The sequence below is a fragment of the Oncorhynchus clarkii genome, chromosome 4 (assembly GCF_045791955.1).
Source record: "Oncorhynchus clarkii lewisi isolate Uvic-CL-2024 chromosome 4, UVic_Ocla_1.0, whole genome shotgun sequence".
NCBI lineage: Eukaryota > Metazoa > Chordata > Actinopteri > Salmoniformes > Salmonidae > Oncorhynchus > Oncorhynchus clarkii.
This window is the reverse complement of record NC_092150.1, coordinates 30,802,109-30,825,534: the sequence shown is the minus strand read 5'-3', so window position 1 is coordinate 30,825,534 and position 23,426 is coordinate 30,802,109. Positions and strand designations below refer to the sequence as shown.

Below are 23,426 nucleotides of genomic sequence, written 5' to 3'. Positions count from 1 at the left end.
TAATAATTGCTCCCACAGTTGATTTCTTCAAACCAAGCTGCGTACCTATTGCAGATTCAGTCTTCCCAGCTTGGTGCAGGTCTACAATTTTGTTTCTGGTGTCCTTTGACAGCTCTTTGGTCTTGGCCATAGTGGAGTTTGGAGTGTGACTGTTTGAGGTTGTGGACAGGTGTCTTTTATACTGATAACAAGTTCAAACAGGTGCCATTAATACAGGTAACGAGTGGAGGACAGAGGAGCCTCTTTAAGAAGAAGTTACAGGTCTGTGAGAGCCAGAAATCTTGCTTGTTTGTAGGTGACCAAATACTTATTTTCCACCATAATTTGCAAATAAAGTCATTAAAAATCCTACAATGTGATTTTCTGGATTTTTTTTCCTAATTTTGTCTGTCATAGTTGAAGTGAACCTATGATGAAAATTACAGGCCTCTCTCATCTAAATACTTTTTTGCCCCACTGTAGGTCTCCTGATTTTAAACCCGATCAAACTTGTTTGGCATCAACTGAAAACATTAATCTGTAACTCTGCAAGGCCTACAAGCAAAGATGAACTGGTGATGGCCATCAAGTTTTAACTTGAGAAATTGGCGATACAATAATGCAACAAATACATTGATAATCTACACAAGGTTTTACCGTGGTCATTGAGCTGGGGGGAAGTGCAACTAAATGGTAGTTGAAATAAGCATATACATTGCAAGTTTGGGGGAATATCACACCTACAGTAGCCGGGCTATTGAATTATAATTCTGTAAATAAATCAATATATGAAGAGTCTATTGTCCTGCTAATAGCCCATCATGTAAACATTGTTTGCATGATGTGTCACACCTGCTAAAGTACACTTGTGAAAAAAAAGTGTTTCTAAACATGTTTTCAAAATGCCTCCAGCTGTCCATCATTACTGTAAATAAAAACACAGCATCTAAAAAAAAATGCACATTATGCTTGTTTACATTCTTCATTGTTACAAATGACTGAACACACAACAGGAGCAGATCATTTTTCGTAACGGCAAATCTGGTATGTGAGAATATCTAAGGGGCTTTTATATAATAATGCATGGTTAATTACAGTATAACAATAATAATCGTTGGATAACAGATCGGCTCTCGGGATCTCATTAAGAGGCGGCTTCTATCTTCAATATAATAATTCATTCAGAAGGTTAACCCTCCTGCTGTGTTCTGGTCGAATTGGCCGATTTACAAGTTCTCTCTGAAAAATGTAGTCATTTAATCGGATTGTCATAATGTTCCATGACTTTGTCCACATAGGGCATCTGAACACACAAAATACATTTGGATGATTTTCATAAAATTTGCGGTGTTTTATTTAACTTTTATACACCTGTGGTGTTCCTGGTCAAAAATGACCGGTCATAAGAAATTAATGGGTGAGACTACAATTGGTGTATAAAATTTTGTTCAGGCACATGCCCATTCATCGGATGGACACACTTCCTCTCCCAGACCCTCACATTCATGTTTGAGCAAACACACACACACTTCACTCCCCTTCTTGGCTTCCATGGCAACCCCCACGGGAAAATTTCCCCAATAGAACCTTTCCCCCACGGGAACCACACCTGTTGGCATCCCCTCCCAGACCCTCACATGCATGTGTGTTTGAGCACATACATTCACACCTCACTCCCCTTCTTGGCTTCCATGGCAACTCCCACAGGAACCTTTCCCCAATAGAATATTTCCCCCACAGGAACCACACTTGTTGGCATTCTCACAAACAATCGCAACATTGTTTCAATAATATATAGAACTTTTGTCACAGCTCTGGTATATAAAGCTTTTTTGAGGCCTTGCTCACAATTAATTCTATGGCAGCACAATAACCAAACGATATACTGTATGTGAGGCTCTTGATCATATATTTGGTGATGAGGAGAAAGGCCAGGAAACTGACAGTGAAGATGCATTAGAGGAGGAAGTGTCAGAAGTTGAAGACAACACAGAATATGATCCAGACCAAGAGACAACCGATGTGGAACAATCCAGTGATGAGGAAGAGGGCCCTGCTGAGGTTGTTACATTCCAGTCAAAGAATGGGAATTGGTCCTGGTCTTCATCCCCACCTGAGAGAAGAGGTCGGATGTCGGCTGAAAATGTGATCAGGGTGACTGACCCCAACGAGACACCATATCCCGGGATGATGACAAAATCTAGTCTATAAATGAAATGGTTTCAAAACAAAAGTCCTTGTTAAACTTTGACACAAAGTAGTCTGATAAAGAGCACAATATGTTTAATCTAAATATTTGTTATAGTCCATACATTGTGCTTTTTTTTAAACTCAAAACAAGTTATATGAGCTCAAGTCAATGAGGCCTGCAGCCCATAAATACCAAATACAAGTTCAAAACGTGTAACGTACATAAGAACTTCAGTTGATAAACATTTCTAAAACAACATTAGGTGGTATGTATTATGGATTTATAATCAGCTATAATGGAGCGGTCATTTAGGACTGGGAACACAGAATTAATTAACATGAAACGAATACAACAGGAGGGTTAAACCCATAGGTTTTAAGCCTGCAGTAGGTTATAATTAGTGGAAAATTGCGTGTCAATTCATAAAGCCTGTGCCATGGAATCGGTACATCGAAAAGCTCTTCCCAACTATGTTCCAATCTATATGGCACAGATGTCAATGTTTTGTTTCTTAAATGAAACTGCTATATTTTTATTTATCACAATTCACTTTTTTTTTAAATGGGTATTTTAATGCAGGGCCGACAGACAAGTTCCTTTTTTGTCTGAAACCAACTTTGTATGGCTTGTTTAAAAAATAATATTGGATATATTAATAAAGGGAAAAAGGCTATTGAACATTTTAAATAAATACATCATTTTCAATAAAGCCAGTTTGTTATTTAGAATTATTTATTTCTGTTTTTAGAGGGAAAGAAACCAAAAGCCCACTGTGTCTATTTCAAAAATCTTCAGTCCACATGTCAAGTGACATTGCCTCATTGTATTTACCCAAGTTCGCTCAACTCCATGACCACCGACAGTTTTTCTTGTTGCCTGATGCAGGACTCTAGTGCCAGAGGAGAGACTGACTCAAAACGTCTCCATTAAATGCCACAGATTAGAATACCGATAGAACAGCATTGTGAGTAGTGTGGTGCAATGACAGAATACCACCATCTACACTAACGGTTGCGGCATAAGCTCGTAACATTTAAAGAAAGAACCAATGTACTAATTCAAGGGTTTTTCTTTGTTTTATTATTTTTTACATTGTAGAATAGTGAAGACATCAAAATACATATGTGACCGACCTGCTCAAATCGGTCTTATGTAGCAAAATTAGAAATTTACTTTTTTACTTTGGATAAAAGTAGAGACTCAGAGCTACACAATGGTATATCACACAGCATTTGTATGGGAAAAACATATTGCTTTAGAAGTTGAGAAACTTGTAAACTCACTTTTGAATGTACTAACAATAGCAGTCAAGCACCCAAGCCAGCTACTTCCAGACATCTAAGTGAGCGAGAACAGCTCAATGAACATTACTCGCCCTAGCAGAGCTGGTTATGCTGTTATGTTTTCCAGAGCATTGGTGACTGCAACTGTGCTATCAGATTGTCCGTTAGTAAATTCAGAGCGTTTCGTGTTCAGAGCGCACACCGGACGTCCTGGCAGATGAGTAGAGTTGAGCCGAACTGTCTGACCTCACAACGGCAGTCAAGCACCCAAGCTAGCTGGCTAATGTTGGATAGCTTGCTAGCTACTTGAAGACACAATGAGAAAACACCCCACTCGCCCTAGCAGAACTGGTTATGCTGTTTTCATGTTATCGTTGGTGACTAACTCTTTTCACAAACCGGCTCGAAGTTCGTAACAAAAGGGAGACAGCGTAGAGATAAGGAATAAAATATATTTATTAACTAAAGTAAACTAAATACAATTAACAATGATGTGTGTAGTCAGTAATTAGTAGAGTAAGTGAGTGTTTGCGTGCATAAATGTGATAATGAGGTGTTGAAAGGTGCCAAAGTAATCAACCAAAACGGCCACAAATGTGCCACAACCAAAATCTATCAGTGTCTGCATGGAGACAGTCTCCCAAATGGGGAAGCGGTGTATTTATCCCGGGACACACCCGAGCCCAAGTGTGTCCCAATTCACTGACGACCATCCCGGCTCCGCCCACTGACATCCTATTAAGGAAAACAAGAGCAAAGAGAAAGTCAGCAGACAGAGTGGGAGGGTCATCATCCCCCCATAAAACCGGGGACCAACAAGGACCCCGGAACACCATACCAGTCACACAAACAAAATACTACCCTGTATCCTAATAGAAGACCCCCCCTGCATCCCAAATGACCCAGCCTGCATCCTAAATCCATGAGGTGGGGTACGTGTTCACACATCCACTTTCCCCAGCCAACCTCATCCTCCCCAGACCTCAGCAACCTTTGCACACAGGAAGCAACCTTTAAGAGGAAAGAAGAAAACGAGACCAGAAGGGAACAGACAGAAGTGATAGAACAGGACAATACCAAACAAAATAACTGGTCAGTCACATGGACATTCAGGAACAGGGCGCACGAGAGCGCGTCAGCAACAACATTATCAGTCCCATCCGGTTTACTGACCAAGATACATGGAGAAGCCCAACTGGAGAAAGTAGGCTCTGCTATATCACTCTTCAGCATGTACCTGACCTCAACATACAGACAACTCAGTTTTTCTGAAGAAACTATATAGAACCAAATGGGTTCAGCATCTCCAATGTCAATATTGTGTTCTATTAAGTTTGTATATGTAGGTGTATCAGCAAACAAATGAGGAAATCTCAGAATCAGACCGACCATCTCTTCCTGCCCATCAACAGGTAGATAAGCGAGAAGGCTGTCTAAAATATCCAGCGTCTCTGAATTTTTCAATCTACTCTGCAGTATGCAATCGTCGGGACCAGGAACATATTCCTCCCCATGCACGGACCTGGCATGACAAGAACCCTGCGAAATAACGGTATCGGCCAAAAGAACAGGTTTTACCGTCCTCTGTAGACTCCCACTGTTCGGCCTCAGGAACGTGCATAATAGGGTTTTAACAGATTTACATGGCACAGATGGTGTGCTTTTCTCCGTTCTGGAGTGGCAACTAGATAGTTTTGCTTAGTGCACACAACCGTATATGGACCTTGAAAGTTTGCTTGAAAAGAAAGAACCAACAATTGACAGCAGAGCAAGAACCTGGTCACCTGGACTAAAGTGACGAGGCTCAGTTCGCCAATCAAATATGCCCCGCTTGATAGGCGCTAGACAAATTGTGTTTAATATGGAGCTGTTGGAGAACCTGACCAAACAGATGAGGTGAAATTAGATTCTTGATCACTCTGAATGACCATAGGGATTCCAAACATTGAGATCAACTGAGTCAAAACTTTTAGCACATACTCAGTGGTGATAGACCGGAAAGGATAGGCAGCAGGAAACCTAGTGGTCTGACACATCACAGTGAGCAGGTAACTAATACCCTTTTTAGAACGAGGCAGAGGACCAACACAGTCAATAATCAGATACTCAAAGGTTGGCTGAGTACAAGAAAAGGAAACAGTGGTACCGACTTAATAGCTTGATTAGGTTTACCAAATAATTGAAAGGTGTGACAAGTTAATGAACTCAGAAATATCCCTCTTTAACCTAGGCCAAAAGAAATGTCTTAATATGCGATTGTCAGGCTTCCTCCCACCCATATGTCCAGCAACGTCGTTGTGGGAAGTTGTCAACACCAACTCACAAAGCTTAACTGGTACAACAACCTGACTAATAGCCTCCCCCACAAAACAATTACCATGAGACACTGACTTCCTCATCAGGACATCCTCTTAGAGAAAATAGCCATGGGTGACATCTCCCAACTGTTCCACAGGCACAATTTGGTCACGCAACTCGTCTAATGTGGGGTCAGCCCATTGCTCCGGGGTACAGATAATGGGATAACAGGGAAAGTAGTGACAGATTTCTTTGCCATTCACGTTAGCCGGCGTAGTGACTAGGTCGCCATGGCTCAGAACGCGTCACCGCACACGCAGAGATCACATCTGGGAAAACTGTGCGCACTCTCATCAGGAATCCCTACAAATGACGGCTTAGCGGAAACCACTAGAGATGGGAACATGACAGGCAGACAGGCTCACCAGCCAAGTTACTCCCAAGGATAACGTCGATACCCTCAATAGGCAACGATGGACGCACCCCCACACAACCTCATTTGTCACCAGTCCACAATTCAACATCAGTTTATGCAATGGAACTGACAGTGTTCAAACCTATTCCCTTAATTAGAACACTACTCCCCGAATCAGGCTCAGCAAAGAAGGGTAACAGACTCAAATGATTCAGAGGCATCTGTGTCTCTCAGGATCTTCCCTGGCACTAGGTCCTTACTTCCTAACATAGACACAAACCATCCGTAATGTCCGTAAATAAATAGTCTGGATCAATATGGATTTTCACATGCCCCTCGGCATGAGACAATGTGTCAGGAGTAAACTGATGTGGAACAGGTGCTGCTAACGCCGTAGGCTTAGATTAAACATAAGCGCAAGTACTGCATTTACCCCTAGCGCTGAGAACCGGACATTCATGTTCCCCAATGACCTGAACCTTGACAGTGACACTCTTGACCAAAGGCAGCTTTACCACAGAAGTCAGGCTCCACCCTAGTTGAATGAAACTCTGTCGGTGAACCAGAGTATCTCGGTGAGCCAGGCCCAAATCTCTCTAAACGCCCCCACTCACTCCGAGTACGGGGCTCTGCAAAGACACTTGAGTCAAAACATACTCGTCTGCCAAAACCGCAGCATCAGCAACAGTCTTTACTTTTTGTTCGTTAATGTATGTGGCTATATGATCAGGGATTTTGTCCTTAAATTGCTCTAGCATAATCCAATCACATAGCCCTTGGAAGTCATAACTGCAGAGGCGGAACACCAGCGATTAAACTGTGAAGATCATCCTTTTTAAAGTTCTAAATTGTTGGCAGTAAGCCTCAGGAACCAATTCGTAAATCTGTAACACAGCAATTTTAACCTTATCATAGCTGACACTGTCGGCTACACCTAGAGCTGAATATGCTTCCTGCGCTTTAGCAGTCACACACTGCAACATTTAAATTGTGGTCAGAATCAGGCCAACTCCTAGCATCAGCAACCGGCTCAAACAACAAAAATAATGTAAATTTAGGCAACAACTGTAAGTTCCCAACAATATCAAATGTGTCCGGAGCACGACCGAAAGAGGAGCGACCCCTAAGTAAATTTGTCACCTTCCCAGAGCAAACTCTCACCCTGCGATTGTTCCTTCCCTAACCAACTCTAACCGCTCTTTTTGCAGCTTGATTTTAGCACACTTCAAATCCTGTTTAAATTCCAATTCCTTTTCATACTTTACCCTATCATGCTCTAGCTTCTCACGATCATGCTCTAGCTGTAACAGAAGCAGGTTCTTACTGCTGTTCAAAAAGAAGACTACTAGGGCTTACAGATGGAGCAGCTATTGTAATGAAATGGTGAGACGGCGAGTCCTCAGCAGAGGCTGCCCCAGTGGTAACTTCAAGAATACCACTCCATCAGATTGGCCTTCAATATCAACCTAATATCATTTTTTTGCCAATTATCACAAATTTCAACCATGTAGTGTTCCGCAATCTTCAACAGCTGTTCTTTAGTACATAATTCTAACAGTTCCTCTGATGGAAAGCGAATGAACTCGTCTACATAAGACGCCATAGTCACAAGAAATACAAAAGAAATCTTGCTCTTCCCCTCTGCTGAGCACACCAGACCGGACCACAAGAGAAATGACAATCACACTGGGCACCACAGAAGAGAGGAGTTATATATATGGAGCTTCCCTAAACCTACAATAACTCAACCCTAGTCTTCGTGCGTATTTGCGGTGGGTAGTTACACACTGTAGCCCACTGACAAGAAAAACAAAAACCAGCATGCTGGCAGATACCCCCAAGCCATGGATGTGCCCCCCGAGACAACTGCCACGGACACCACACAAAAATAACAAACAAAATAACCATGCCCAACGTATTCCAAAGTGAAACACGTCACTAAGCCTAACAGGGAAAATAGAAAGGCTATAGCTCCGGGTAGCAAGTGTCACTACCCTACAAAAATCTCCCACTGAGGTACACAGCCAATTGTACTCACCTCAGACCAATGTCCCAACAGTGAGTATGGCAAGAGTTTCCAGGCTGGGCAGGGGCCTGGAAACTAACCAATGTTACATCTCCAACCGCAGTGGCAAGTTTACCAAACAAACAAAGGCAACCAACACTGGGCCTACCAAATATTACAACTCAAAAGCTGTAACAAAAGTTATAAACAAAGCACCTACACCTACAGTTCTCAAACATTAACTCCACATTTTCCCCCAAACAAGTAAGCTCAACGACACTAATATTAGTCCTTCATAATGCAACAAAGTGCTATATGCCAAAATGTATTTTAAGGAAAACAAGAGCAAAGAGAAAGAATTCGGCAGACAGAGAGGGAGGGTTGCCACAGTGTGCTGCTGGCAACAATTTAATATCGCTTTTTTTGCCAACGTTTACTGAGCCATATTCAAAGGGTGTTGAGCATTCTTAAATTCATCAGTTATTCTGCGCTCTCTGGCACACTCAGATGAGAGTGCTCTGAAATCGGAGTAGATGGCCAGACTGAATTTACAAACGCACTGGAAATGGTTATTTGCATAGTGGAGTCTTTTTTAAAGACATGTAGCTAGCTAGCTTAACATTGAAGCATAATCCCAACTCATGACTTTACTACCCTGCATGAATCTGCAGGTAGCTATCCAACCAGATTCAATGTGAGCTAGCTAACATTAAGCTATAGCTAGCTAAGCAAATGGTTCTGAGATATGAATAATGTCATACATGTAGCATTAGCTAGCGAGCCAGTCAGCTAACATTAGCTAGCTAGCTAGCTAGGTAAACAATGAGCCATAATCACAACTCATGATGTTACTACCTGGCATGAATCTGCAGGTAGCTAACCAACCAGGATTAATGTTAGCTAGCTAACGTTAGGCTATAGCTAGCCAAGCAAATGTCTCTTTCAAAATTAGAAACATGTAATATCTGAAAATGTATCTAGCTAGACTATCTTACCCACATACATCATTCATGGTAGGATGCGTCTCCTGTCGGTGCCATGGTTGCCCTTAGTTTGAAGATGTAAGAAAGGTATCGCCTTAGCTATCATACTCGAATTCCACTGATTTCAAAACTCAGTCCTCCAGAAAGTGGACATATTTAATCCACAATACATAAAAATAGGGTCCAATTCTGGGTTCATTTTTTCCATCCTAAATCCTGAATTATTGCCACATGTCTTCTGGTATCTCAGCCCCAATAAATTTTTTCCAGGGTGTCTTCAAATCTGAAATTTGGACTCACCAAAGGACAGATTTTCACCAGTCTAATGTCCATTGCTTGTGTTTCTTGGCCCTAGCAAGTCTCTTCTTATTATTGGTGGTTTCTTTGCAGCAATTTGACTATGAAGGCCTGATTCACACAGTCTCCTCTGAACAGTTGATGTTGAGATGTATCTTTTACTTGAACTCTCTGAAGCATATATTTGGGCTGCAATTTCTGAGGCTGGTAACTTATCCTCTGCAGCAGAGGTAACTCTGGGTCTTCCTTTTCTGTGGCGGCCCTCATAAGAGTCAGTTTCATCATAGCGCTTGATGGTTTCTGCGACTGCACTTGAAGAAAGTTCTTGACATTTTCTAGATTGACTGACCTTCATGTAATGATGGACTGTTCTTCCTCTTTGCATATTTGATGATGAAAGACAAATTTAAGATAAAAAAATATTTTAAAATTATTAGATGAGGCTTACCCAGTTGAGATGGTTTGGGATGATTTGGACCACAGAGTGAAGGAAAAGCGGCCAAGTGCTCAGCATATTTGGGAACTCCTTCATGACTGTTGGAAAATCATTCCAGGTGAAGCTGGTTGAGAGGATGCCAAGTGTGGCAAAGCTGTCATTAAGGAAAATGGTGGCTACTTTGAAGAATCTCAAATATATTGTCATTTAACACTTTTTGGGTTATCACATGATTCCATATGTGACCCGATTCAGGAAACTAGGCATATGTCGTGGGTCACTACTTCACAGGAGAGCCGTTTGAACGTTAACCTTTTGTAAATCAAAATAGTTTTTTGGGGCAGAAATGCCTTATCGAACATGTGACCTTCATGTGTGTTAATAACAAACTTGTCTGGCAATGTAAATACGAATAAAATTGTTAAATTACGAGCCTAGTTAGTTTAGCCAAAGAAAAAGACAGAATCCTTCCCGCTAGCCATGATTGGATGAGACAATGAGTGGGCTGGACATGCCGAAAGATGAGCTTGGATTGGTCTGCCATATAGCACGCTTTTGTCTATTTGAGCTGGTCAGTATGTCTACGTAATCATGTCTAACGTGTCTTTTTTTTATTAAGTGCTATTGGGCCCCCGCTATGACATCATATGTTTGGGGATTGTCCATCTTTATCCCCTTTTTTGTTCCCCATTTTCAACACTTTATGCAGCATCTGCGTTCGACCAATTGACCACAACCCATACACCGTCATATTTGGAATAACCCCAGGGAACAATGTCACAAATAATCTATCAGACATGATAGTATTCACATGCACATCTCTGTTAGCCCGCTGACTCATCCTTTTTAATAGAAATCTGCTTCCCCAACCTCCCATTCACGATGGGTGAGAGACGTTTTCTCTCTCCTTAAATTAGAGAAAATTAGGTTCACCACCCAAGGCACTACTGAAAAAAGTAAAAGGTGTGGCAGCCTTTCACATCACATGTAATGAGATCCACATCTCTGGCTATTGAGTGACTGTAGATATTCAAGGTCAGGCACCTACAGGTGTAGGACTACACAAAAACTATGAGTGAATAATATAAATAAACTTTCTACACAGCTATTTGTGAGCTTGAGGATATGAAAAAAAAGTATGATTGTGTATATACTGTATCATGTATAATATGTATGACTAGTTGTATATTATGTATTGTCTGCAGTGGGACCTCAGGTATTGTCTTTTATGGTTCTAAATCCATCAGTCTTTGCTAACTATTAGTATTATCTGTTTTTTATTTATTTATTATTTTCTATATTTACCAGAAGTGCAATGACACAAGGATTTTAACTGGGGGAAAAATATGAAATCGCGAAGGACCAAGATTAATTTAAGTTCATCCCACCCTCCAGAGTAGGAGAGGTGTGTATTATTTGTAATAAAAATTTTAAAAAAGGACAATTGTTCAACACGTGAAAAATCTGTTGATGTGCCCTTGAGCAAGGTACATAAGCCTAATTGCTCCTGAAAGTTGCTCTGGATAAGATTGTATGCTAAGTGACGTGAAAGTAAAACATCCAGTCTATCTAAGAAATCCACTTGAGTATCCCCTTTGTGCCTGAATACACTCTGGTGTTTTGTGAATGTCCCAGTCGGAAATGGCTGCCTCATGTCCCCATGTTCATGTTCAGACCTACACACTGTTAATAGGTGAGGGGAGATAAATGATGTACAGTACTCTGCATATTGCTTTGACAGTTCTGCACTGGTGTTTTCTGTTTCTTATGTTCAAAATAGTTCAAAGGCAATCAATCAGAACATTGGATAGCTGCTCCAATTTCACCAACCCGCTTGTCGGGTAAAACTGCTGTGCTTGTAATTTTTTCTCTTCATTTTCTTCTAAATGTGTTTTAGAAATGGTTTCACTTGGCAAAATCAGCACGTATTTCTTTGTTAACAATCATAGAGAACTGATTAATTAATAGGAAACTATTTCATACATTAGATATACTGTGAAAGCCTTTATTTTAATGGTGTGTCCTGTTTACTTGTCCTAGTTTATGGAGAATGTATTTTCTTCATACATGAAGAGAAAACGGTAGTTAGATTGATACTCTATAAATAAATCAAAGGGTTGTGGCATGGCCATTTGATTCTCATAAGCTGTGAAAATACTGTCACAGAAAACTAGGTCTCCTAGTATTACTGCTATTGTGGCTGTAACACAGAAGTGATCTTGTTCAAGTCTGACATATTTGTCTGAATGGGTTTCAGTATAACAATACAAGCTGCTTCCTGCCCCTTCCATTTCCATTCTAGGTTTTCTTCTCAACCTATTGTTGTTTCCCCCCTATTGTTTCATGGAGGCAATTTATAAAGTAAATCCAGTTAGTCACAGAGAATTGTGTGACAGAGCAGAGACAAAGTAACATTTCCGGTCTCTGGCATTAGGTGTTTGTGTAAAGCGCTGACAGACCGACAGCTACATGTAACACCTCTTCAGTTGCCACCCACCTCCACTCTCACCTCATCTCTCTTGGCAACACTACCCATGTGGGTGACAACACCAGGCCCAGTAGAAAAAAAATTTAATTGAAGAAAAATGTTTTATTTTCTGTATACCAGGGAGCTAGTTTCTAATGACAAATGTTTTTAGTTTTTAGGGATGCAACTGCATCTAGGGTATTGCGCAAGGTTAAATTGAGTTCCTCGGGTAGGTGGTTAACTGATTTTTGTCCTCTGATGTCCTTGGGTAGGCAGAGGGAGTCTGGAAGGGCATCGAGGAATCTTTGGGTTGTCTGAGAATTTATAGCACAACTTTTGATGCTCCTTGGTTGGGGTCTAAGCAGATTATTTGTTGCGATTGCAAACGTAATAAAATGGTGGTCCGATAGTCCAGGATTATGAGGAAAAACATTAAGATCCACAACATTTATTTCATGGGACAAAACTAGGTCCAGAGTATGACCTTGGCAGTGAGTAGGTCCTTAGACATGTTGGACAAAATCCACTGAGTCAATGATGGCTCCGAAAGCCTTTGGCAGTGGGTCTGTGGACTTTTCCATGTGAATATTAAAGTCACCAAAAATGTGAATATTATCTGCTATGACTAGGACAAGGTCCGATAGGAATTCAGGGAACTCAATGAGGAACGCTGTATATGGCCCAGGAGGCCTGTAAACAGTAGCTATGAAAAGTGATTGAGTAGGCTACATAGATTTCATGACTAGAAGCTCAAAAGACGAAAACGTTGATTTGTTTTGTAAATTGAAATTTGCTATCGTAAATGTTAGCAACACCTCCACCTTTGCGGGATACGTGGGGGATATGGTCACTAGTGTACCCAGAAGGTGAGGCCTCATTTAACACAATAAATTCATCAGGCTTAAGCCATGTTTCAGTCAGGCCATTCACATCAAGATTATGATCAGTGATTAGTTCATTGACTATAACTGCCTTGGAAGTGAGGGATCTAACATTAATTATGGCTAGGAGTCCCCCAAAGGGGACACCCCCTCCCATTCAGCTGAAAAGGTTGGGAAATTCAAAAAATATTCTTTAGAATGATTTAACTTTAACACATTATTAAGTACCCCTACTTTGAGATGTGAGGCATCACAATCTCTTTCAATAATGGCAGGAGTGGAGGAGGTATTTTTTGTAGTGAGATTGCTAAGGCGAACACCGCCATGTTTAGTTTTGCCCAACCTAGGTCGAGGCACAAACACGATCTCAATGGGGATATATGAAGCTGAACTTTAAAATATATTTTTTATTTTCTACTTTTCCACTCTCATATATTTTCATGAGTTCAATTCATCATACTCTGTTGCTGTGTGCACATACAGTGCCTTGCGAAAGTATTCGGCCCCCTTGAACTTTGCGACCTTTTGCCACATTTCAGGCTTCAAACATAAAGATATAAAACTGTATTTTTTTGCGAAGAATCAACAACAAGTGGGACACAATCATGAAGTGGAACGACATTTATTGGATATTTCAAACTTTTTTAACAAATCAAAAACTGAAAAATTGGGCGTGCAAAATTATTCAGCCCCCTTAAGGTAATACTTTGTAGCGCCACCTTTTGCTGCGATTACAGCTGTAAGTCGCTTGGGGTATGTCTCTATCAGTTTTGCACATCGAGAGACTGACATTTTTTCCCATTCCTCCTTGCAAAACAGCTCGAGCTCAGTGAGGTTGGATGGAGAGCATTTGTGAACAGCAGTTTTCAGTTCTTTCCACAGATTCTCGATTGGATTCAGGTCTGGACTTTGACTTGGCCATTCTAACACCTGGATATGTTTATTTTTGAACCATTCCATTGTAGATTTTGCTTTATGTTTTGGATCATTGTCTTGTTGGAAGACAAATCTCCGTCCCAGTCTCAGGTCTTTTGCAGACTCCATCAGGTTTTCTTCCAGAATGGTCCTGTATTTGGCTCCATCCATCTTCCCATCAATTTTAACTATCTTCCCTGTCCCTGCTGAAGAAAAGCAGGCCCAAACCATGATGCTGCCACCACCATGTTTGACAGTGGGGATGGTGTTTTCAGCTGTGTTGCTTTTACACCAAACATAACGTTTTGCATTGTTGCCAAAAAGTTCAATTTTGGTTTCATCTGACCAGAGCACCTTCTTCCACATGTTTGGTGTGTCTCCCAGGTGGCTTGTGGCAAACTTTAAACAACACTTTTTATGGATATCTTTAAGAAATGGCTTTCTTCTTGCCACTCTTCCATAAAGGCCAGATTTGTGCAATATACGACTGATTGTTGTCCTATGGACAGAGTCTCCCACCTCAGCTGTAGATCTCTGCAGTTCATCCAGAGTGATCATGGGCCTCTTGGCTGCATCTCTGATCAGTCTTCTCCTTGTATGAACTGAAAGTTTAGAGGGACGGCCAGGTCTTGGTAGATTTGCAGTGGTCTGATACTCCTTCCATTTCAATATTATCGCTTGCACAGTGCTCCTTGGGATGTTTAAAGCTTGGGAAATCTTTTTGTATCCAAATCCGGCTTTAAACTTCTTCACAACAGTATCTCGGACCTGCCTGTTGTGTTCCTTGTTCTTCATGATGCTCTCTGCGCTTTTAACGGACCTCTGAGACTATCACAGTGCAGGTGCATTTATACGGAGACTTGATTACACACAGGTGGATTGTATTTATCATCATTAGTCATTTAGGTCAACATTGGATCATTCAGAGATCCTCACTGAACTTCTGGAGAGAGTTTGCTGCACTGAAAGTAAAGGGGCTGAATAATTTTGCACGCCCAATCTTTCAGTTTTTGATTTGTTAAAAAAGATTGAAATATCCAATAAATGTCGTTCCACTTCATGATTGTGTCCCACTTGTTGTTGATTCTTCACAAAAAAATACAGTTTTATATCTTTATGTTTGAAGCCTGAAATGTGGCAAAAGGTCGCAAAGTTCAAGGGGGCCGAATACTTTCGCAAGGCACTGTATGCAGTACCAGTCAAAAGTTTGGACACACCTACTCATTCAAGGGCTTTTCTTTATTTTTACTATTTTCTACATTGTCGAAATAATAGTGAAGACATCAAAACTTTCAAAGTAATGATGGACTGTTGTTTCTCTTTGCTTATTTGAGCTGCTCTTGCCATAATATGGACTTAGTATTTTACCAAATAGGGCTAGCTTCTGTATACCACCCCTACTTTGTCACAACACAACTGACTGGCTCAAACGCATTTAGAAGGAAAGAAATTCCACAAATTAAATTTTAATAAAAGGTACACCTGTTAATAATTTAAATGTATTCCAGGTGACCACCTCATGAAGCTGGTTGAAAGAATGCCAAGAGTGTGCAAAGCTGTCATCAAGCTGAATGGTGGCTACTTTGAAGAATCTCAAATATAAAATATATATTTTGATTTGTTTAACACTTTTTTGGTTACTACATAATTACAGTGTCTTGCAAAAGTATTCATCCCCCTTTGCATTTTCTTATTTTGTTGCATTACAACCTGTAATTTAAATTAATTTTTATTTTTATTCCATGTAATGGACATACAGAAAAAAGTTCAAATTGGTGAAGTGAAATTTAAAAAATCACCTTGTTTCAAAAATGTCTAAATAATGTAAAACTGAAAAGTGGTGTGTGCATATGTATTCACTCCCTTTGCTATGAAGCCCCTAAATAAGATCTGGTGCAACCAATTACCTTCAGAAGTCACATAATTAGTGCACCTGGGTGCAATCCGTGTGTCACATGATCTCAGTATATATACAGTACACCTGTTCTGAAGGGCCCCAGAGTCAGCAACACCACTAAACAAGGGGCATCACCAAGCAAGTGGCACCATGAAGACCAAGGAGCTCTCCAAACAGGTCAGGGACAAAGTTGTGGAGAAGTGCAGAACAGGATTGGGTTATAAAGAAATATCAGAAACTTTGAACATCCCACGGAGCACCATTAAATCCAATATTAAAAAATTTAAAGAATATGGCTCCACAACAAACCTGCCAAGAGAGGGCCATCCACCAAAACTCATGGACCAGGCAAGGAGGTCATTTATCAGAGCGGCAACAAAGATAAAGCTGAAGGAGCTGCAAAGCTCCACAGCGAAGATGGGAGTATCTGTCCATAGGACCACTTTAAGCTGTACAATCCACAGAGCTGGGCTTTACAGAAGAGTAACCAGAAAAAAGCCATTGCTTAAAGAAGAAAATAAGCAAACGCGTTTGGGGTTCGCAAAAAGGCATGTGGGACTCCCCAAACATATGGAAGAAGGTACTCTGGTCAGATGAGACTGAAATTGAGCTTATTGATAATCAAGGAAAATGCTATGTCTGGCACAAACCCATCTCCTTGAACACCATCCCCACAGTGAAGCATGTTGGTGGCAGCATCATGCTATGGGGATGTTTTTCATGGTCAGAATTGAAGGAATGATGGATGGCGCTAAATACAGGAAAATTCTTGAGGGAAACCTGTTTGTCTTGCAAAGATTTGAGACTGGGACCGAGGATCACCTTCCAGCAGGACACTAACCCTAATCATGCTGCTAAAGCCATACTCAAGTGGTTTAAGGGAAAACATTTAAATGTATTGAATGACCTAGTCAAAGCCCAGACCTCAATCCAAATGAGAATCTGTGGTATGACTTAAAGATTGCTGTACACCAGCAGAACCCATCCAGCTTGAATGAACTGGAGCAGTTTTGCCCTGAAGAATGGGCAAAAATCCCAGTGGCTAGATGTGCCAAGCTTATAGAGACATACACCAAGATACTTGCAGCTGTAGTTGCTGCAAAAGGTGGCCCCAAAAATCTACTTTAACTTCTTGTGGCTGCAATCCCGTTAACGGGAGCGATTTGACAACAGCCAGTCAAAGTGTAGGGTGTCATTTTCAAAACATCAACAATCTCATAATTAACATTCCTCAAACATACATGTGTCTCATACCATTTTAAAGCTATTCTCGTTGTTAATCCCACCGAAGTGTCTGATTTCAAATATGCTTTTCAGCAAAAGCACTACAAACAATTGTTAGTTCTCCACCAAACCACAATAAGCACAGCCATTTTCCAGCGAATTATAGATTTCACAAAAAGCAGAAATAGAGAAAATTAATGACTAACCTGGAACTATCTTCATCAGATGACACTCATAGGACTTCATGTTACACAATACATGCATGTTTTGTTTGATAAAGTTCATATCGGAGTTTACATTGGCCTATTAGATTCACTAGTTCCAAAAACATTAAAGTGATTTTGCATAGCCACATCGTTTCAACAGAAATACTCATCATAAATGTAGATAATAATACAAGTTATACACATGGAATTATAGATATACCTCTCCTTAATGCAACCGCTGTGTCAGACCTTTAAAAAAAGTTTACGGAAAAAGCAACCCATGCAATAATCTGAGACAGAGCTCAGAACAGAAGCCAAATTAGCCGCCATGTTGGAGTCAACAGAAACCAGAAAATACATGATAAATGTTTCCTTACATTTGATGAACTTCATCAGAATGCAGTCCTAGGATTCCTAGGTCCACAATAAATGCTTGATTTGTTCGAAATTGTCCGTTATTTATGTCCAATTAGTTACTTTGGTTAGCGCGTTTGGTAAACAATTCCAATGTCACAAAGCGCGTCCACTTTAACGTGACAAAATGTCCAAAAGTTCCGTAACAGTCAGTAGAAACATGTCAAACGATGTACTGAATCAATCTTTAGAATGTTGTTTACATCTTGAATAACATTCCACCCGGAGAATTAGAATGACTTCAGATGACCGGTGGACCGCAGGTCCTTCCCCTGTCAACGCGCATAGTTAAAGCATGGTCAACTCGTGGCAGTGGTGACTATTTCCTGTCTCATTCGAACCCCCTTCACATTAAAGTCATCAGACGAAGTTCTATTGACTGTTGACATCTAGTGTAAGGCGTAGGAAGTGAGAATTCATCAATACCTCGCTGTAATTTCAAGGAGAGCCTGGTTGAAAATCTGCCACCCCCAGAAAAAATACAAACAGGAAGTGGAATTTCTCAGGTTTTTGCATGCAATATGATATCTGTTATACTCACAGACATAATTCAAACAGTTTTAGAAACGTCAGAGTGTTTTCTATCCAATACTACTAATGATAATATGCATATATTAGTATCTGGGACTGAGGAGCTGGCCGTTTACAATCGGCACCTTTTCATCCAAGCTACTCAATACTGCCCCTGCAGCCATAACAATTTAATTCCTGGTTGTAAGACAACAAAATAGAAAAGAATGCCAAGGGAGGTGAATACTTTCACAAGCCAATATGTGCTATTTCATCATTTGGATTTCTTCACAATTTTTAAAATAGGTATATTTAACCTTTATTAATACAGGTTTTTGTCATTGAGAACATCTATTTTTCAGGAGAGACCTGGTCTAGTAGCAGCAGTGGGAACAACGTTTCAGGCAAAACAACTTACATACAATAATGCAACTTTAAACAAAACTACAGACACAAATACAGTAAAACAATTACAGTTGAAGTCGGACGTTTACATGCACTTAGGTTGAAGTCATGAACCACTCCACAAATTTCTTGTTAACAAACTATAGTTTTGAAAAGTCAGTTAGGACATCTACTTTGTGCATGACACAAGTAATATTTCCACAATTGTTTACAGACTGATTATTTCACTTATAATTCACTGAATCACAATTCCAGTGTGTCAGAAGTTTACATACACTTAGTTGACTGTGCCTTTAAACATCTTGGAAAATTCCAGAAAATTATGTCATGGTTTTAGGAGCTTCTGATAGGCTAATTGACATGATTTGAGTCAATTGGAGGTGTACCTGTGGATGTATTTCAAACTCAGTGCCTCTTTGCTTGACATCATGGGAAAATCAAAAGAAATCAGCCAATATCTCAGAAAAAATTGTAGATCTCCACAAGCCTGGTTCATCCTTGGGAGTACTTTCCAAATGCCTGAAGGTACCACGTTCTCTGTACAAACAATAGTATGCAAGTATAAACACCATGGGACCACGAAGCTATCAAACCGGCTCAGGAAGGAGATGCGTTCTGTCTCTTAGAGATGAACGTACTTTGATGTGAAAAGTACAAATCAATCCTAGAACAACAGCAAGTGGCCTTGTGTAGATGCTGGAGGAAACAGGTACAAAAGTATCTATATCCACAGTAAAACGAGACCTATATCGACATAAACTGAAAGGCCACTCAGCAAGAAAGAAGCCACTGCTCCAACACCGCCATAAATAAGCCAGACTACGGTTTGCAACTGCACATGGGGACAAAGATCGTACTTTTTGGAGAAATGTCCTCTAGTCTGAGGAAACAAAAATAGAACTGTTTGGCTATAATGACCATAGTTATGTTTTGAGGGAGAGGCTTGCAAGCCGAAGAACACCATCCCAACAGTGAAGCACGGGGGTGGCAGCATCATGTTGTGGGGTGCTTTGCTGAAGGAGGGACTTGTGCACTTCACAAAATAGATGGCATCATGAGGCTGGAAAATTATGTGGATATATTGAATCAACATCTCAAGACATCAGTCAGGAAGTTAAAGCTTGGTCGCAAATGGGTCTTCCAAATGGACAATGACCCAAAGCATACTTACAAAGTTGTGGCAAAATGGTTCTAGGACAACAAAGTCAAGGTATTGGAGTGGCCTTCACAAAGCCCTGACCTCAATCATATTGACAATTTGTGGGCGGAACTGAAAATGTTTGTGCGAGCAAGGAGGCCTACAAACCTTACACAGTTACACCAGCTCTGTCAGGAGGAATGGGTAAAAATTCACCTAACTTATTGTGGGAAGCTTGTGGAAGGCTACCTGAAACGTTTGACCCAAGTTAAGTCTTGACGCACCCCATCCTGGATCATTTACATCAACACCCGCTGAATTGTAGTGTGCCAAATTCAAATAAAATTACTAAACATTTTAAATTTTCATGAAATCACAAATGCAATATAGCATAACACAGCTTAACTCTTTGTTAATCCACCTCAGATGGATTGTGAAAATATGCTTTACAGCGAAAGCAATCCAAGCGTTTGTGTGAGTTTATCAATCACTAGACAAAACATTATGAATACCTAGCATCAAAGTAGCTGGTCACGAAAATCAGAAAAGCAATAAAATGAATCTCTTCCCTTTCATGATCTTCGGATGTTTTCACTCACGAGACTCCCAGTTACACAATAAATGTTCCTTTTGTTCCATAAAGATTATTTTTATATCCAAAATACCATCATTTGTTTGGCACGTTATGTTTAGAAATCCACAGGCTCGAGCGGTCACGACATCGCAGACGATAATTCCAAATAGTATCCGTAATGTCCACAGAAACATGTCAAATTTTTTATAATCAATCCTCAGGTTGTTATTAAAATATATAATCAATAATATATCAACCGGGACTATCGCTTTTTCAAAAGGAGAGGGAGAGACAATGGCTGCACCACTGTGTTGCGCATGCAAAACTCTCACTCTTTCTCGCTCATTTTTCAAAATAAAAGCCTAAAACTATGTCCAAAGACTGTTGACACCTTGAGGAAGCCATAGGAAAAGGAATCTGCTTGATATCCCTTTAAATGGAGGCAAGGCATGCAATGGAACAGAGAGCTTTCAGGAAAAGCAGCACTTCCTGGTTTGATTTTCCTCAGGTTTTCGTCTACAATATCAGTTCTGTTATACTCACAGACAATATTTTGACAGTTTTAGAAACTTTAGAGTGTTTTCTATCCCAATCTGACAAGTACATGCATATTATAGTTTCTGGGCCTGAGAAATAGGCAGTTTCAAATGGGTACGTTTTTCATCCCCAAAAAATCTAAATACTGCCCCCTACACTCAACAGGTTAAACAATTTAAAGGCAATGCTACGAAATACTAATTCTGTGTATGTAAACTTCTGACCCACTGGGAATGTGATGAAAGGAATAAAAGCTGAAATAAAGAATTCTCTCTAGTATTTTTCTGACATTTCACATTCTTAAAATAAAGTGGTGATCGTAACTGACCTAAAACAGGGAATTTTTACTAGGATTAAATGTCAGAAATTGTGAAAACTGAGTTTAAATGTAGTTAGCTAAGGTGTATGTAAACTTCCGACTTGAACTGTATAAATAACATCACTAAAATCTGATACCACCAGTAGTAATGTACGTCGTACCAGCTCCTTCCTGGCCTCCAAAAAAAAGCAAGCCTCATGCCGATAATAAAAACCTATTCTCAGCTTGAGCTTCCTTATCAAGTTCTCCACATAAACAATGAAGCTCAGCTTGTCATCAACCCACACACCAAATATTTTGACAGTTTTGGAAACTTTAGAGTGTTTTCTATCCTATTCTGACAAGTATATGCATATTCTAGTTTCTGGGCCTGAGAAATAGGCAGTTTCAAATGGGCACGTTTTTTATTTAAAAAAAATCTAAATACTGCCCCCTACACTCAACAGGTTAAACAATTTAAAGGCAATGCTACCAAATACTAATTATGTGTATGTAAACTTCTGACCCACTGGGAATGCGATGAAAGGAATAAAAGCTGAAATAAAGAATTCTCAAGCATTTTTCTGACATTTCAAATTATTAAAATAAAGAATAAAGAATAAAAAATAAAAAAAAGAATAAAACTGCCTATTTCTTAGGCCCATAAACTAGAATATGCATATACGTATGTTGGTGATCGTAACTGACCTAAGACAGGGAATTTTTACTAGGATTAATTGTCAGAAATTGAAAAAACTGAGTTTAAATGTATTTAGCCTAGGTGTATGTAAACTTCCGAATTGAACTGTATAAATAACATCACTAAAATCTGAAACCGCCAGTAATGTACATCGTACCAGCTCCTTCCTGGCCTCCAAAGAAAAACAAGCCTCATGCTGATAATAAAAACCTATTCTCAGCTTGAGCTTCCTTATCAAGTTCTCCACATAAACAATGAAGCTCAGCTTGTCATCAACCCACACACCTAATTATTGTTACACTTTGACTTGCTCTATAGTATGTCCAGCCAATGTAGCAATGACATGATTAGTAACATGCCCGGCATTTGAAAATACCATGCATTTTGTTTTACCCAAATTCAGAATCAGCTTCAAATCATACATTCTGTTGTATGATGTTAAATGCTCTTTGGGCATTTTCAAAAGCTAAAGATAAACTACTACTACTTGAATGAAGAACAGTATCATCTGCATAAAATTGAAAATCTGCTGTTTCAATATGATCCCCAATGTTGTTGATATACAAAATGAATAACATTGGGCCCAAAATAGAACATTGCATAACATCTGAGCACACCACTATGTACTCAGATTTTCAACCATCCACCATTACACACTGTGTATGATTTGATAGGTAATTTATAAACCAATCTAGAACATGACCTGTAATTCCACAACATTTTATCCTTTGCACTAACACAGCATGGTCCACGGTGTCAAATGCCTTTGACAATCAATAAAGACAGACACACAATGTGACTTCTTGTCAAGAGCACAGTGGATGTCATTTAAAACATTAAATGTTGCTGAAACAGTGCTGTGGCCAGACCTAAAGCCTGATTGCATTCCATTTAAGATGTTGTTTTCAGCTGCCTACTAACTAACAACTCAGGTACCTTTGACAGTACTGACAATTTCGATATGGTAAATTACAAAGGATCTCCACCTTTCAGGAGAGGCAGTACAAAAGCAGATGCACTAACTTGGGGATTTCCTTAATGTCAAGTGTAAGGTTAAAGATACATGTTAAGGGGGAGCAATGATGTCTGCAGCTAGGTGTAGGAAACGGGGGTCTAGATCATCAGGGCCAGGGGATTTTTTTTCTATCAAGTTCTTGTAGAATGTTACAATGTAGAAAATAGTAAAAAATAAAGAAAAACCCTTGAATGAGTATGTGTGTCCAAACTTTTGACTGGTACTGTACCTACATAGATACTGCATTTATCATTTTTTTATGTCTCATGTGGGGTTGGGAAAATACCGTGACACCCTGCTTGCGTACATATGAAGTTAACACTCTTTGACAACCCACAGACATAAATACTACAGGGGG

At 39.9% G+C, this 23,426-nt stretch overlaps 1 protein-coding gene across 1 annotated transcript in view; it reads left to right on the top strand.

Moving 5' to 3' along the window:
* The window catches only part of LOC139407666 (BMP/retinoic acid-inducible neural-specific protein 3-like), a 108,064-nt gene that overhangs the window by 82,667 nt on the left and 1,971 nt on the right, over positions 1–23,426 (top strand). The window lies entirely within an intron of this gene.